At 43.7% G+C, this 18,845-nt stretch overlaps 1 long non-coding RNA gene and 1 pseudogene across 1 annotated transcript; both read left to right on the plus strand.

The window, feature by feature from the left end:
• The first annotated feature begins 6,850 nt into the window (after window positions 1-6,850).
• On the plus strand, window positions 6,851-17,383 carry LOC123441559 (annotated as a pseudogene).
• Window positions 17,384-17,446: 63 nt separating this feature from the next.
• Window positions 17,447-17,957, plus strand: LOC123439661. Its single transcript, XR_006630128.1, has 2 exons — window positions 17,447-17,786; window positions 17,911-17,957. It is a non-coding gene; the product is annotated as an uncharacterized LOC123439661 (long non-coding RNA).
• Window positions 17,958-18,845: the final 888 nt, after the last annotated feature.

The following is an 18,845-nucleotide window of genomic DNA, read 5'->3' on the forward strand; positions in this document are numbered from 1 at the left end:
TCCACATATAATGTTAGAAACGATATAGAGCTCCCACTCACTTTCTTGTAAATACAAGCTTCTCGATAAACTTGTATAAACCCAAATGCCTTGATCACCTCATAAAAGCATTGATTCCAACTCCGAGATGCTTGCACGAGTCCATAAATGAATCGTTGGAGTTTGCATACTTTGTTAGCATTCTCTGGATCGACAAAACCTTCCGGTTTCATCATATACAACTCTTCCTTAAGGAAACCATTGAGGAACGTTGTTTTGACATCCATCTACCAAATTCCATAATTGAAAAATGTAGCTATTTCTAGCATGATTCTGACGGACTTAAGCATAGCTACGGGTGAGAAAGTCTCATTGTAGTCAACTCCTTGAACTTTTCAAAAACCCTTTGCCACAAGTCGAGCTTTATAGACGGTGACATTACCGTTCACGTCCGTCTTGTTCTTAAAGATCCATTTATTCTGAATGGCCTTTCGCCCTTTAGGTAATACTTCCAAAGTTCATACTTTGTTTTCATACATGGATCCTATCTCAGATTTCATGGCCTCTAACCATTTGTTGGAATCCAGGCCCACCATTGCTTCTCCATAGCTTGTAAGTTCATCATTGTCTAACAACACGATTGATAAGACAGGGTTGTCGTACCACTCAGGAGCAGTACATGCCCTTATCGACCTACGAGGTTTGATAGCAACTTTATCTGAAGTTTTATGATCATCATCATTAGCTTCCTCTTCAATTGTTGTAGGTTCCACAGGAACATCTTTCTGTGTTGCGCTACTCTTTGGTTGAAGTAAAGGTTCTATAACCTCATCAAGTTATATCTTCCTCCCACTCAATTCTTTCGAGAGAAACTCTTTCTCAAGAAAAGCTCTGTTTTTAGCGACAAACAGTTTGCCTTCGGATCTGAGATAGAAGGTGTACCCAACTGTATCTTTTGGGTATCCTATGAAGACGCACTTTTCCGCTTTGGGTTCCAGCTTTTCAGGCTGAAGCTTTTTGACATAAGCATCACATACCCAAACTTTAAGAAATGACAACTTTGGTGGTGCCCTATTTAAAGTGAATGCAGTTGCCTGTAATGCATAGCCCCAAAACGATAACGGCAAATCGGTATGAGACATCATAAAATGCACCATATCTAATAAAGTACGATTACGACGTTCGGACACACCATTACGATGTGGTGTTCCAGGCGGTGTCAACTGTGAAACAATTCCACGTTGTCTTAAGTGATTGCCAAACTCATAACTTATATATTCTCCTCCTCTATCAGATCGTAGGAATTTGATCTTCTTGTTACGATGATTCTCAACTTCACTCTGAAATTTCTTGAACTTTTCAAACGTTTTAGACTTGTGTTTCATCAAGTAAATATAACCATATCTACTCAAATCATCTGTGAAGGTGAGAAAATAACGATAACCATCGCGTGCCTCTATGCTCATTGGTCTACACACATCAGTATGTATGATCTCCAACAAGTCTCTTGCATGCTCCATTGTTCTGGAGAACAGAGTCTTAGTCATCTTGCCCATGAGGCATGGTTCACATGTGTCAAGTGATTCAAAATCAAGTGACTCCAAAAGTCCATCAACATGGAGTTTCTTCATGCGTTTTATACCAATATGACCTAAACGGTAGTGCCACAAGAAAGTGGCGCTATCATTATCAACTCTACATCTTTTGGCTTCAATGTTATGGATATGTGTATCATTACTATCGAGATTCAACATGAACAAAACCCTCACATTGGGTGCATGACCATAAAAGATATTACTCATATAAATAAAACAATCATTATTCTCTGACTTAAATGAGTAACCGTCTCGCAATAAACAAGATCAAAATATAATTTTCATGCTTAATGCAGGCACTAAATAACAATTATTTAGGTTCATCACTAATCCCGACGGTAATTGAAGTGAGAGCGTGTCGACGGCGATCGCATCAACCTTGGAACCATTTCCCACGCGCATCATCACTTCGTCCTTCGCCAACCTTTATCTATTCCGTAGTTCCTGCTTTGAGTTGCAAATGTGAGCAACCTAACCGGTATCAGATACCCAATCACAACAACGAGAGTTGGTGAGGTACACATCAATAACATGTATATCAAATATACCTTGTTTGGCATTGGCCGCCTTCTTATCAGCCAGATACTTGGGGCAGTTCCGCTTCCAGTGACCAGTTCCCTTGCAATGATAACACTCAGTTTCCGGCTTGGTTCCAACCTTGGGTTTCTTCATGGGAGGGGAAACTGCTTTGCCACTATTTTTGGAGTTACCCTTCTTGCCCTTGTCGTTTTTCTTGAAACTGGTGGTCTTATTGACCATCAACACTTGATGTTCTTTCTGGATTTCTGACTCAGCGACTTTCAGCATCGCAAACGGCTCGACGACTGATTTATTCATCCCTTCCATGTTGTAGTTCAACACAAAGCTTTTATAGCTAGGTGGCAGTGATTGAAGAACTCTCTTAATGATTGCCTCTCGCGGGAGAATAATTCCCAACTCAGCCACACGGTTAGAGTACCCAGACATTCTGAGCACATGCTCACTGACAGACCCGTTGTCCTCCATTTTGCCAGCATATAACTTATCGGAGGTTTCATACCTCTAGATTGGGGCATTCTTCTCAAAGATAAACTTCAACTCCTGGAACATCTCATGTGCTCCATGATGTTTAAAACGTCTTTGACGTCCCAGTTCTAAGCCATACAAAATTGCACATTGAACTACTCAATAGTCATCCAGACGCAATTTCCAGATGTTCATATCATCTTGGGTCGTCGGTTGGGGTGGCATGTCACCTAACGGTGCATCAAGGACATAAGCCTTTTGAGAAACCATGAGAAAAACTCTCAGATTTTGGGCCCAGTCTACAAAGTTACTTCCATCATCTTTCAGCTAAGCTTTCTGTAGGAACGCACTAAATTCAAGAGTGCTACTGCACGAGCCATTGATGTACAACAAAAAAATTGCAAAAAAAATACTTAGACTATGTTCAAGATAATGAGTTTAGTTAATCATATTACTAATAAACTCCCACTCAAATTGACATCCCTCTAGTCGTTCCAGTGACACATGATCCAAATTCACTAACTCAAGTCCGATCATCACGTGAGTTGAGTTAGCTTCAATGGTGAACATCTCTATGTTGATCATATCTACTATATGACTCATGTTTGACCTTTGAGTCTCTTGTGTTCCTAGGCCATGTCTGTACATGCTAGGCTCGTCAAGTTTAACCCGAGTGTTTCGTGCGTGCAACTATCTTGCACCTGTTGTATGTGAACATAGAGTCTATCACACCCGATCATCACGTGGTGTCTTGAAACGACGAGCTTTCGCAATGGTGCACACTCGAGGAGAACACAATCTTATCTTGAAATTTTAGTGAGGGATCACCTTATAATGCTACTGTCGTCCTAAGCAAAATAAGGTGCATAAAAGGATTGACATCACATGCAAATCATAAGTGACATGATATGGCCATGAACTTGTGCTTTTGATCTCCATCTCCAAAGCACCGGCATGATCTCCATTGTCACCGACGCCACACCATGATCTCCATCATTGTGCTACCATCGAGGTTGTCACGCTAACTATGTTGTTGCTACTAAAGCTACTGAACTAGCGATAAAGCAAAGCATCACCAAGCGCAAAATAATTAAAGACAACCCTATGCCTCCTGTCGGTTGCCGTAGCATCGACACGCAAGTAGATATTTAACTATTACAACATGATAATCTCATACATCAAGTATATCATATCATGTCTTTGGCCATATCATATCACATCATACCCTGCAAAAACAAGTTAGACATCCTCTAATTTGTTATTGCATGTTTTACGTGGCTACTATGGCTATCTAGCATGATCGCATCTTACTTACGCAAAACCACAACGGTGATATACAAGTTGCTATTTAACCTTCTCCAAGGACCGCCTCTGTCAAATCTGATTCAACTAAAGTAGGAGAAACAGACACCCGCCAACTATATTTATGCAACAAGTTATATGTTAGTCGATGGAACTGGTCTCTCGTAAGCGTACGAATAATGTTGGTCCGGGCCGCTTCATCCAACAATGTCGTCGAATCAAGAAAAGACTAAGGAGGGAAGCAATATGAATATCAACACCCACAAACTCCTTTGTGTTCTACTCGAGATGTCATCTATGCATAGACCTAGCTCATGATGCCACTGTTGGGGAACATTGCATGGGAAACAAAATTTTCCTACGCACACATAACATCTATCCATGGTGGTGACCATCTACTAGAGGAGAGATCGGATCCACATACCCTTGCAGATCACTAAGCGAGAAGCGTTAAGAATCGTGGTTGATGTAGTCGAACATCTTCGCGATCCAAATCGCAAGTCGTCCCGTGATCCAATCATGATCTAGTGCCGAACGGACAACACCTCCGCGTTCAGCACACATACATCTCGATGACGATCTCCGCCTTCTTGATTCAGCACGAGAGACAAAGAGGTAGCTGAATTATCCGACGGCAAGACAGCATGACCGTGATGATGGAGCTAATCCGGTAGGGGATACGTCATGCACTACAGGAATGACCTATGGGGCGTCACGAAGTAGTGGAGGGAGAGGGGCTGCGTCGTGGCTTAAGGTGTGGCTGGCCTCTCTCACCTCCACTATATATAGGAGGGAGGGAGGGGTGGCACCCTAGGGAAAATCCCTAGGGTTCAGCCGGCGCACCAAGGAGGAGGAGGAGGACTCCTCCAATTCAGATTGGTGGAGGAGGACTCTCCTTCTTGGTGGACTCCTTCCCCTTTTGCACTTCGGCCGAATATGCCTACTTGGGATGGCCTCCCAGCCCACCAGGGGCTGGTGCGCCACCCTTAGGCCTATTTGGTCCCCCTCTGGGTGGGTGGCCCCTCTCGGTGGAACCTCGGAACCCATTCGTCACTCCCGGTACTTTACTGGTAATGCCCGAAATATTTCTAGAAGCCAAACACACCCTTTCTATATATCAATCTTCGTCTCCGGACCATTCTGGAACTCCCCGTGACATCCAGGATCTCATCCGGGACTCCGAACAACATCCTATTACCAACATACCTAATTCAACTATACTGAAACGTCACCGAACCATAAGTGTGCAGACCCTGCGGGTTCGAGAACTATGCCGACATGATCGAGACACTCTCCGATCAATAACCAATAGCGGGACATGGATGTCCATATTGGCTCCTACATATTCTACGAAGATCTTTATCGGTTGAACCTCTATGTCAAGGATTTAGTTAATCCCGTATATCATTCCTTTTGTCCTTCGGTAAGTTACTTGTCAAAGATTCGATCGTCGGTACCTCTATACCTATTTGAATCTCATTACCGGCAAGTATATTTACTCGTTCAGTAATACAAAATCCTGTGGCTAACTCTTTAATCACATTGCTTGCAAGGCTTGTTGTGATGTTGTATTACCAAGTGGGCCCCGAGATACCTCTCTGTCATACGGAGTGACAAATTCTAGTCTTGATCCATGCTAACTCAACGGACACCTTCGAAGATACCTGTAGATCACTTTTATAGTCACCCAGTTACGTTGCGACGTTTGATACACACAAGGTATTCTTCCGGTGTCAGTGAGTTACATGATCTCATGGTCATGGGAACATATACTTGACATGTTATAAAAACAGTAGCAATAAAACGACACGATCACATGCTACGTTCATAGTTTGGGTCTAGTCCATCACATCATTCTCCTAATGATGTGATCTCGTTATCAAGTGATAACCCTTGTCCATGGCTAGGAAACCTTAACCATCTTTGATCAACGAGGTAGTCCACTAGAGGCTTACTAGGGACAATGTGTTGTCTATGTATCCACACATGTATGTGAGTTTCCATTCAATACAATTCTAGCATGGATAATAAACGATTATCTTGAACAAGGAAATATAATAATAACTATTTTATTATTGCCTCTAGGGCATATTTCCAACAGCGAACACCTTCTTCCTCGGGGCCTTTGCCCGTGCTCCGGTGGGGCCGGCGTAGGAGTCTTCTTCCTCGCACCCTTCACGCGTGGAACCGAAGGGGGGTGAGATTAGATGGGGCCGCCGTCTGCGCCGCCTTGAACGAGGTGGATCCCTTAATGCTTTCTCTTGATGGTCGCGGCATCGTCGGCGGCGGGAGGAATTGGGACAACAACGGAAGGAGTTGGGGCCGTTGGAGGACCGGGCGGGTGATACGACAACGGTAGAGGAGGCGACGACGCATGCCATACACCTGAGGATAACGGGTACTCCACCCGCCTAAGTTCTGACGCCGCAAGGCCGGGCAGTGAGATCGGGAGAAGGATTGGGGGCGACGATGGGGCAAGAGGGAGGGGCTGAAGCCGACGGAAGTGGTTTCACGCAAAGGGAAAGGGGATCCGACAAAAGAGGATGAAATCCTGCAGGCCGTAAATATGAAGGAATCGGACGATTCAGAATCCCGCAAAAATATTTACAGTCCGACAGATTTTAGGTATCTATTCAGACGCGGTTACGAAATCGATTTGGGAAACCGACGATTATTGTAGGGGACGCCCGGTTCACGAGATTTACTAGAAATCTATACTATTAAAGGGGGATCTGCCGTCTGTGGTGATGGTTCGACCTCCTTCGATCTCCCCCTCCCAACGCTAACGCTGGCTACCCTCCCACCCACGTTCCACCACTGATTTTTATTCAACCCTTCAAAAACAAGTTGGTTTAATTAAAAAATTCTCTTTCTCCCCTCCTGCCATCCCATGAACAAAAGAAATCGCAAGGGGAAAAACACGTAAGCCTGCTACGATTCCCACCTTCCCCGCATGTAAACCAACCACGATGAGGCACCCATGCCCCATCTCTCACAACCCCTCCCTCCTTCCCATCCCATCTGAGAAAACTCCACGGCCGTCCAGCCCAAACTGCCATGCCCGCACAGGATACTGTAGTCCCTCGATCCAATCTTCGCCCTCGCCGGCGCGGGCAGCCCCGCCACTCTCCCAAGAAAAATCCATCCAAGACCGAGCCCGCGACCAGCACCATCACAAGAAGACCGAGCTCGCGACCAGCTACGACTTCTCGACGAGGGCCCTCCGGGACTTCAGCAGCGGCGTCTTCAATTGGAATGCCGCCAAGCCCGTGCACATCGTCTCCGGCAATGCAGTCGCGAAGAAACCCATGGACTTCCAGGTCAACCTGGCAAGCTCTGGTTAATTGCAAGACCATCATGTGACCTAACCTAACACTGTTGATTTGTGTATATGTGTTTCTTGGATCAGGCCTTGCTGATGAAAGCGACGATGGACTCCTTATTCACCATCGCCTTCGGCATGGACCTCGCCACGCTGTCGGGGTCGGACGAGGGGAGGTGCATCGCCGCGTCATTCGATGCTGCCAGCGAGTTCATCCTGCTCTGTTACGTCGATGCGTTCTGGAAGGTGTCGAGGTTCCCCAACGTCGGCACCGAGGCGGCGCTCGGGCACAGGATCAAGGTCGTCGACGAGTTCGTCTACAAGCACATCCGTGCGAAGGCAGAGGAGATGTCGGCTGGCGCCAAGGCACACGACGTTGTGTGTGATCCAACGTGTTCTGAGTTTCTAACATGCATCAACTTGTTGTTACTTGTTGTGTGATACGTCCATTTTGCATCATGCTTTCATGTTGATATTTATTGCTTTTGGGGCTGTTATATTACTTGTGGTACCATATTTATGTCTTTTCTCTCTTATTTTGCAAGGTTTATTTGAAGAGGGAGAATTCAGGCAGCTGGAATTCTGGACTGGAAAAGGAGCAAATCTTAGTCCACTATTCTGCACATCTCCAAATGCCCTGAAAAGTTACGTGGATTTTTTTTTGGGATTATATAAAAAATACTGGGCGAAAGAACTACCAGAGGGGGCTGCCAGGGCGCCACAAGCCCTAACACCGCCACCCCCTGGTGGCGGAGTGGGGGCTTGTGGGCTCCCTGACGGCCCACTAGCCCCCCTCTTTTGCTATATGAAGGGTCTTGGTCCAGAAAAAATCAGACGGGAGCTTCTTCGTGGTTGCACCGCTGCCACGAGGCGGAACTTGAGCAGATCCAATCTAGAGCTCCGACAGGACGATCCTGCCGGGGAAACTTCCCTCCCGGAGGGGGAAATCGTCGCCATTGTCATCACCAACACTCCTCTCGTCGGAGGGGAGGCATCTTCATCAACATCTTCATCAGCACCATCTCCTCTCCAATCCCTAGTTCATCTCTTTGTAGTTGATGCTAGTTGGATTACTTGGTGGAAGAGTTTATGTTCAGATCCTTGATGCTATTCATTACACCTCTGATCATGATTATGATTATGTTTTGTGACTAGTTACTTTTGTTCCTGAGGACATGGGATAAGTCATGCTGATAATAGTCATGTGAATTTGATATTCGTTCAGTATTTTGATATGTTGTATGTTGTTTTTCCTCTAGTGGTGTTATGTGAACATCGACTACATAACACTTCACCATATTTGGGCCTAGAGGAAGGCATTGGGAAGTAGTAAGTAGATGATGGGTTGCTGTAGTGACAGAAGCTTAAACCCCAGTCTATGTGTTGCTTCGTGAGGGGCTGATTTGGATTCACTAGTTTAATGCTATGGTTAGACTTTGTCTTAATTCTTCTTTTGTAGTTGCGGATGCTTGCAAGAGAGGTTAATCATAAGTGGGATGTTTGTCCAAGTAAGGGCAGTACCTAAGCGCCGGTCCACCCACATATCAAACTATATAAGTAACGAACGCGAATCATATGAACATGATGAAACTAGCATGGCAGAAATTCCCGTGTGTCCTCGGGAGCGTTTTTCCTCCTATAAGACTTTGTTCAGGCTTGTCCCTTGCTACAAAAGGGATTGGGCCACTTGCTGCACCGTTTCTACTACTTTTTACTTGTTACTCTTTGCTTGCTACGTTTCACCTCGCTACACAATCACTTGTTACCGCTACTTTCAGTGCTTGCAGTTATTACCTTGCTGAAAACCGCTTATCATAGCCTTCTGCTCCTCGTTGGATTCGACACTCTTACTTATCGAAGGGACTACGATTGATCCCCTATACTTGTGGGTCATCAAGACTCTTTTCTGGCGCCGTTTCCGGGGAGTGAAGCGCCTTTGGTAAGTGGAAATTGGTAAGGAAACATTTATATACTGTGCTGAAATTTATTGTCACTTGTCACTATGGAAACTGTTCCTTTGAGGAGTTTGTTCGGGGTATCTTCACCACGAATGGAAGCACGAGGAGTTGTTCCTCAATCTGAGGTACCTACTGAAAATATCTTTTATGAAATTCCTTCGGGTATGCTTGAGAAACTACTGGCTAATCCTTTTAAAGGAGATGGATCTTCACATCCAGACTTGCATCTAATCTATGTAGATGAAGTTTGTGGTTTATTTAAGCTTGCAGATTTGCCCGAGGATGAGGTAAAGAAGAAAGTATTTCCTTTATCTTTGAAGGATAATGCGTTGACATGGTATAGGCTATGTGATGATACTGGATCATGGGGCTACAATCGGTTGAAATTGGAATTTCATCAAAAGTTCTATCCTATGCATTTAGTACATCATGATCGGAACTTTATTTATAACTTTTGGCCTCGTGACAGGGAAAGCATAGCTCAAGCTTGGGGGAGGCTTAAATCAATGCTATATTCATGCCCCAATCATGAGCTCTCGAGAGAAATCATCACTCAAAACTTTTATGCTCGGCTTTCTCATGAAGATCGTACCATGCTTGACACTTCTTGTACCGGTTCTTTTATGAAGAAAGATATTGATCACGAGTGGAATTTACTGGAGAGAATCAAACGCAACTCTGAAGATTGGGAGCTGGAGGAAGGTAAGGAGTCAGGTATGAATTTCCAGTTTGATTGCGTTAAATCTTTTGTTGAGCACAAGATTAAAACCGATCCTGACTTTAAACCAGTTGCTGATCATCAAAGGAGATTGAATCCTAAGATGAAAGAGGTCGTTAGAAAAGAAATATTAAAGCTCCTGGAAGCAGGAATCATTTATCCTGTTGCTCATAGTGATTGGGTAAGTCCAGTACATTGCGTACCTAAGAAGGGAGGTATCACCGTCGTTCCTAATGATAAGGATGAACTAATCCCACAAAGGATTATTACCGGCTATAGGATGGTGATATACTTTCGGAAACTGAACAAGGCAACCAGGAAAGATCATTATCATTTGTCATTTATCGACCAAATGCTAGAAAGGCTATCAAAACACAAACACTTTTGCTTTCTAGACGGTTATTCAGGTTTCTCGCAAATACCTGTTGCACAATCTGATCAGGAGAAAACCACTTTCACTTGCCCCTTCGGTACCTTTGCCTATAGACGTATGCCTTTTGGCTTATGAAATGCACCTGCCACCTTCCAAAGATGTATGATGGCTATATTCTCTGACTTTTGTGAAAAGATTGTCGAGGTTTTCATGGATGACTTCTCCATTTACGGGTCTTCCTTTGATGATTGCCTCAGCAACCTTGATTGAGTCTTAGAGAGACGCTAAGAAACCAACCTCGTCTTGAATTGGGAGAAGTGCCACTTTATGGTCAATGAAGGTATCGTCTTAGGACACAAAATCTCTGAAAGAGGCATTGAAGTTGATAAGGCTAAGGTTGATGCAATTGAGAAAATGCCTTACCCCACAGATATCAGAGGTATACGAAGTTTCCTAGGTCATGCTGGTTTCTATAGAAGGTTCATTAAAGACTTCTCTAAGATTTCTAGGCCTCTTACCAACCTCTTGCAGAAGGATGTTCCTTTTGTTTTTTATGAGGATTGTGAGGAAGCCTTTGAAATACTTAAGAAGGCTTTGATAACCGCACCTATTGTTCAACCACCTGACTGGAACTTGCCCTTTGAAATCATGTGTGACGCTAGTGATTGTGCTGTTGGTGCTGTTCTAGGACAGAGAGTTGACAAGAAGTTGAATGTCATTCACTACGCTAGTAAAACTCTAGACAGTGCCCAAAGAAACTATGCCACTACGGAGAAGGATTTTTTAGCAGTCGTGTTTGCATGTGAAAAGTTCAGATCTTATATAGTTGACTCCAAAGTCAGTATTCACTCTGATCATGCTTCTATTAAGTACCTTATGGATAAGAACGACGCTAAGCCTAGGCTGATCAGATGGGTTCTCGTGCTACAAGAATTTGATTTGCACGTCGTTGACCGAAAGGGTGCTGATAACCCTGTAGCAGATAACTTGTCTAGGCTAGAGAATGTCCTAGATGACCCACTACCTATTGATGATAGCTTTCCTGATGAGCAATTAAATGTCATCCGCACTTCACATAGTGCACCGTGGTATGCCGATTATGCAAACTATATCGTAGCCAAATACATACCACCCAGTTTCACCTATCAGCAAAAGAAGAAATTCTTCTTTGATTTGAGACACTACTTTTGGGATGATCCTCGCCTTTATAAGGAAGGAGTAGATGGTGTTATTAGATGTTGTGTGCCTGAACATGAACAGGGACAGATCTTGCAGAAGTGTCATTCCGAAGCCTACAGAGGACACCATGCTGGAGATAGAACTGCCCATAAGGTATTGCAATCAGGTTTCAATTGGCCCACTCTCTTCAAGGATGCCCGTAAGTTTGTCTTGTCTTGTGACGAATGCCAAAGAATAGGGAACATCAGTAAGCGTCAGGAAATGCCTATGAACTATTCACTTGTCATTGAACCATTTGATGTCTGGGGCTTTGATTATATGGGACCCTTCCCGAGTTCCAATTGGTACACTCACATCTTAGTTGCTGTGGATTACGTCACTAAGTGGGTAGAAGCTATCCCCACTAAAAATGCTGATCACCACACCTCTATTAAGATGCTTAAATAAGTCATATTCCCAAGATTTGGAGTCCCTGGATACTTGATGACTGATGGCGGTTCACACTTCATTCATGGTATTTTCCGCAAGATGCTAGCTAACTATGATGTCAACCATAGAGTTGCATCTCCTTATCATCCTCAGTCTAGTGGTCAAGTGGAGTTGAGTAATAGGGAGATCAAGTTGATCCTACAAAAGACCGTCAATAGATCTCGAAAGAATTGGTCTAGCAAACTTGACGATGCACTATGGACTTATAGGACTGCTTATAAGAATCCAATGGGCATGTCACCGTATAAAATGGTTTACGGTAAGGCCTGTCATTTACCTCTTGAGCTGGAACACAAACTTATTGGGCAATCAAAGAGCTCAACTTTGATTTCAAACTTGCCGATGAGAAGCGGTTGTTTGATATCAGATCGTTAGATGAATGAAGAGCCCAAGCATATGAGAATGCCAGGTTGTTCAAGGAAAAGGTTAAGAGATGGCACGACAAACGAATACGGAAACGAGAGTTCAATGTAGGTGATTATGTCCTGCTATACAATTCTCGGTTGAGATTCTTTGCACGCAAGCTTCTCTCTAAATGGGAAGGTCCCTATGTTATCGAGGAAGTATATCGTTCCGGTGCCATCAAAATCAATAACACGGAAGGAAATTTTCCTACAGTGGTAAATGGGCAAAGAATCAAGCATTACATCTCTGGTACTCCCATAAATGTTGAGACCAATATCATCAATGTCATAACTCCAGAGGAGTACATAAGGGATGTTTATCAGCCTGTTTCAGACCCTGAAAACGAAGAAGTATCTGTTTCGGTAAGAACTTGGACTCCGATACTTTTCCAATAGGAAATTTCCTCCATTTTGTTTTTTTTTGGAAAATTAGAAAAATAAAAAGAAGTCCGGAGAGCGAACTAGGCGGCCACAAGCCCTGCCACCGCCCCCTACCCCCTGGTGGTGGAGGGCAAGCTTGTGGGCACCTCGTGTGCCTCCTAGACTTTGTTTTCTTGCGGAGGACTCCTTCTGGCCCAGAGAAAATAAATATATATTCGCCCGAAGGTTTTGATCTCCGTATCGCGCAGTTTTCCTCTGTTTTTTTTTAGCTTGTTTTCTGCTGCAGATTTAGAGCAAAGATGTCTCAGGAATCTGTTGGGGAGAATGATCTTCACCAAGTTCATGAGGAAGTAGATACTGATCTGAAAAGAGTAGAAGTCACGGAAGCCAGGGACCAAGCTAAGGAGAAAACCCAAGCTAGGGAGGAAGTTCAACATTGAAGACGTTGAAGGAGTAGATTTTCTCCAACCCTTCCTCCACGTGTTGTCTCCATCCTTGATTGAACTCTTGAGGTTTTGCGAAACAACTCATGCTCGTAATATTTCCCTCTCTCGTGAAGTTGTTTTGCTGGAAAACCATGTCACAAATCTCAAAGGTATAAATCAAAGATTGATAGCTCTCTTGGAATCAAAGGCGACAGCTCCACCACCATCACCACCGAAGGAAGACAACTAAGCATTGGTATGGGCAATCCCCTTGGCTTCTGCCAAGCTTGGGGGAGTTGCCCTGGTATCGTATCACCTTTATATCTTTTGCTTTTACCTTTGTTTTAGTTCTTTCCTTTTCGGTTTTTATTTCTTCTCTTAGAGGAATAAGTCTTTAATTTTTAGTTTGAGTCTTTTGCTTTTGTCTCTCCCCCGATGTATTCGAGCTTATGAGCTATATAATAAAGAGTATCTTAGTCAAGGGCTTTGCTTTGTGCCATGATCAAAAGTATGAAAAGAATGATAGCATAAAATATCATGAGACGATCTTATGGAAAGTGATAACTTCACTTATGACATGTATGATGATTGAAACTTGTTGAGAGTAGATCAACATAGACCTCAGTTATTGTTGCAATTAATAAGAAGTAATAAGGAAAGAGAGGTTCACATATAAATATATCATCTTAGACACTTTTTACAATTGTGAGCACTCACCAAACTATTACATGCTTAGGAGTAGATGTTGGACAAGGAAGACAACATAATTAATTGTGTTTGCTTGGTTCCAAACAATGTTATATGATTAGAGATCCCTTAGCATGTGACGATTGCTTCCACCTCATATTAGCTAAAACTCCCACACCAAGTAGAGATACTACTTGTGCATCCATAAACCTCCAACCCAGTTTTGCCATGAGAGTCCACCATACCTACCTATGGATTGAATAAGATCCTTCAAGTAAGTTGTCATCGGTGCAAGCAATAAGAATTGCTCTCTAATATGTATGATCTATTAGTGTGTGGAAAATAAGCTTTGTACAAACCTGTGATGAGGAAGACATAAAAGCGACAGACTGCATAATAAAGTTCTTTATCACAGGAGGCAATATAAAGTGACGTTCCTCCGCACTAAGAGGACATGCATTCAAACCTCAAAAGCGCATGACAACCTCTGCTTCCCTCTGCGAAGGTCCTATCTTGTACCTTTACTTTTTGCCCTTGTAAGAGTCATGGTGATCTTCACCAATTCCCTATTTTGTCTTTGTCTTGGCTACCGTCACATGCTTGGGAAAGATCTATATTCATATATCAACTTGGAGTTGAGTACTTATGCTTTATTATTGTTGACTTTACCCTTGAGATAAATAGTTGGGAGGCAAAACTATAAGCCCCTATCTTCCTCTGTGTCCAGCTGAAACTTTGACACCATGAGTACCACGTGAGTTGTAACAATTGTGGAAAACAAAAGAGATGGTTGAGTATGTGGATTTGCCTTACAAGCTCTTATTTGACTCTTTCTGATGTTGTGATAAATTGCAATTGCTTCAATGACTATGGTTTATTGTTGGTTACTTCTCGGTAAGGTTGTTTGCTTCATGCTTTGCTTTGTGAAGGAATTGTTACTTTCCCATAAGAATCTTTATGATGTATTGTTGTCCTATGTGTGATCATGATGCCCTCATGTCCGTATGATGTTTTATCGACACCTTCGTTCCCAAACATGTGGACATGTTTATGGAACTTGGTTTTCGCTTGAGGACAAGCGAGGTCTAAGCTTGGGGGAGTTGATACGTCCATTTTGCATCATGCTTTCATGTTGATATTTATTGCTTTTTGGGCTGTTATATTACTTGTGGTGCCATATTTATGCCTTTTCTCTCTTATTTTGCAAGGTTTATTTGAAGAGGGAGAATTCAGGCAGCTGGAACTCTGGACTGGAAAAGGAGAAAATCTTAGTCCACTATTCTGCACATCTCCAAATGCCCTGAATAGTTACGTGGATTTTTTGGGATTATATAAAAAATACTGGGCGAAAGAACTACTGGAGGGGGGCTGCCAGGGCACCACAAGCCCTGACACCGCCACCCCCTTGGTGGTGGAGTGGGGGCTTGCGGGCTCCCTGACGGCCCACTAGCCCCCCTATTTTGCTATATGAAGGGTCTTGGTCCAGAAAAAATTAGACGGGAGCTTTTTCGTGGTTTCGCCGCCGCCACGAGGCGGAACTTGAGCAGATCCAATCTAGAGCTCCGACAGGACGATCCTGCCGGGGAAACTTCCCTCTCGGAGGGGGAAATCGTCGCCATCGTCATCACCAACACTCCTCTCGTCAGAGGGGAGGCATCTTCATCAACATCTTCATCAGCATCATCTCCTCTCCAATCCCTAGTTCATCTATTGTAACCAATCTCCGTCTCGCGACTCCGATTGGTACTTGTAAGGTTGCTAGTAGTGTTGATTACTCTTTGTAGTTGATGCTAGTTGGATTACTTGGTGGAAGAGTTTATGTTCAGATCCTTGATGCTATTCATTACACCTCTGATCATGATTATGATTATGTTTTGTGAGTAGTTACTTTTGTTCCTGAGGACATGGGATAAGTCATGCTGATAATAGTCATGTGAATTTGATATTCGTTCGGTATTTTGATATGTTGTATGTTGTTTTCCTCTAGTGGTGTTATGTGAACATTGACTACATAACACTTCACCATATTTGGGCCTAGAGGAAGGCATTGGGAAGTAGTAAGTAGATGATGGGTTGCTGGAGTGACACAAGCTTAAACCCCAGTCTATGTGTTGCTTCGTGAGGGGCTGATTTGGATCCACTAGTTTAATGCTATGGTTATACTTTGTCTTAATTCTTCTTTTGTAGTTGCGGATGCTTGCGAGAGAGGTTAATCATAAGTGGGATGCTTGTCCAAGTAAGGGTAGTACCCAAGCTCCAGTCCACCCACATATCAAACTATCAAAGTAACGAGCTCGAATCATATGAACATGATGAAACTAGCATGACAGAAATTCCCGTGTGTACTCGGGAGTGTTTTTCCTCCTATAAGACTTTGTTCAGGCTTGTCCCTTGCTACAAAAGGGATTGGGCCACTTGCTGCTCCGTTACTACTACTTGTTACTTGTTACTCTTTGCTTGCTACATTTCACCTCTCTACACAATCACTTGTTACCGCTACTTTCAGTGCTTGCAGTTATTACCTTGCTGAAAACCGCTTATCAGAGCCTTATGCTCCTCGTTGCGTTCGACACTCTTACTCATCGAAAGGACTACGATTGATCCCCTATACTTGTGGGTCATCATTGTGTTGCACGTACATACAGTATATAGTACTGTACTGTATTACACACACTTGAAACTGAAGCTCAGGTTCTCCTTGACGTACGTTCATAACTTGATAGGGGTCGAAGGATGATTTGCTGTCCAGATTCATATTGGCGACCAACAGCGACACCGGGAAGGTGGATTACAAGTACCCGAGGGACATCATATTGGACATAGTCATGGCCGGCAAGGTCACGACCGCCGAAGCGCTTGCCTGGTTCCTTTATGTGATGTGCAAGCACCCGGAGGTCCAGGAGAAGATAAGCAAGGAGGCCGCCGACGTCGGCGAGGCCACGTCGTCCATCGACGACTTCTCCTGCAGCCTCACTCACGAAGCGCTAAACAAGATGCACTACCTGCACGCCGCCCTGACAGAGACGCTCCCGCTGTACCCTTCGCTCCCACTGGTGAGTCCATCCATCTACCACGAGTCGACGACACACTCAAAACTTGCTGGGATTCCATGTAAACATCATAACTGCAGATTTGAATTCTTATGTATTTTTTGGGGTGTTTCAGGATAACAAGGAGTGCTTCTCAGACGACGTCCTGCCCAACGGCTTCAGCGTCGGCAAGGGAGACATCGTGTTCTACGCCCCCTACGCCATGGGAAGGATGGAGCGGTTGTGGGGCGAGGATGCATTGTCTTCTTGCCCGAAAGATGGCTCGACGAGCGTGGCAAGTTCCTGCCGGAGAGCCCTTTTGAGTTCATCGCCCGTCTCCGTGGGGTTATCCGTCTCATCTCCGGTGACTATGTCATCGGTGTGGTCGCCACGCCGGATAATAACAACGCTCGCTCATCGCTCGCTCACCCGAGTCTTTGGTTGACGGCTTGACGCCCTCCCGCGGTCCTGCCGCCGCTCTATGTGTCGGCAACGACGCCGCACTCCACATGTTCTTTGACAAAGGAAATGACGAACACCGACATCAGTGTCTCCCTGTCTGGCAACTGTAGCAAGTTTCGTTGACCAGAACCACCCCTCCAGCAGCAAAGTTGTCATTCGCTCGCTGTTTCTGTCTTTCTTATTTTATTTTTACATCCTTGTCACTATATTGCTCCGTGTTGCTATTGTTGTATGAATTGGCCTGCTGTTGTTCTAACAATAGAAGTGACCTGCAATTTTTTTCAATAAAGTTGATTTGTTTGCAGATTCTTGTATGGGCAGAAGAAAGATAGAATTGACTTTGTGTATAGACTATCCTATGGATGTCGATGGCTATCACCGGCCAAAGGAGGGTGACGTCAGATGTTGTAGAGCGTTAGCGAGGAGCTCTCGGACAAATATGGCGGTGGCTAATGAGCACAGTCTACTCATTGAGGAGGTCATACACATCCATGTGCATTCTTGGTTTTAGAAGAAACTGAACTGGTTTGATTTGATTGAGTTCGATTTGATTCAGTAGTTGTGGTATTGTTAAATCCTCGGATGCAATATTTGTTTGGCAGGTCTTTACTAAAATGAGTCACTAAAGTTGGAGAGGAAGAAAAAATACGTCATTGCATATTCAGGTTCAATGGTAAATGCTTCCTTATGTTCTTGATCCCGAGATATGACTTGCTTCTCTATGTACTTTTCTTGCTGGTGGAACATAACTAGAGCTAATATTTTCCGTGGTTTTAACACGATCTGGTTATTGAAAAAATAGAATTTTATGTCCCCTCTTTTACCTTCATGATTTACTATTTGTCTTTCGTATGATGCTCATGTTGCATGGTTCAGAGCTGCATCGGGATTACAGGAAGAACTTGGAGTAAATACTTGTGTACAATTCGAGGCATTTGTGAAACAACAACTGAGAGAATCTTTTGATTTTTGTTCACTGTAGTCTTCTTCAATTTTTGTCAGGGTATGTGATGCCGTCACCACATGAGGTGGGCAGTGCCTCAGCCATTCGGGACACCAACGAGGTCGACTCCAAGATCACCTCGTCCTTGGCTACTGGTCATCCACCGCACGAGGTGCTCCGACACTTCACCCTAAACCCTTACTTCATAATAAGTACTCAGTTACATATGCCATAGGATTTAAATAGTTACATAATTGAAAATTGACATGTTTTTTTCAAGGCTCGTACTGGCTTTTCCTTACCTATTTTCTCTCCCACACGCTAGAGATGTCCAATATATTGTAGCTGGCTTTTCCTTACCTATTTTCTCTCTCACAGGCTAGAGATGTCCAATATATTGTAGCTAATGATTATTTATCCCTGTTTTGTATGATGCTATGTAAGTGATTATCTCTCTTTTTCTTTCTTTTCTATGTCTAAAATCTGCATATATTGAGAGATAAAATTGCCTTGTTCATAATTTCAATGTTTGACACAAGGCTGGAGGCAAGAATGCATGCTTCTTGCTTGGCAACATACTTTAGGAAAAAATAT

Source organism: Hordeum vulgare, chromosome 3H (genome assembly GCF_904849725.1).
Source record: "Hordeum vulgare subsp. vulgare chromosome 3H, MorexV3_pseudomolecules_assembly, whole genome shotgun sequence".
NCBI lineage: Eukaryota > Viridiplantae > Streptophyta > Magnoliopsida > Poales > Poaceae > Hordeum > Hordeum vulgare.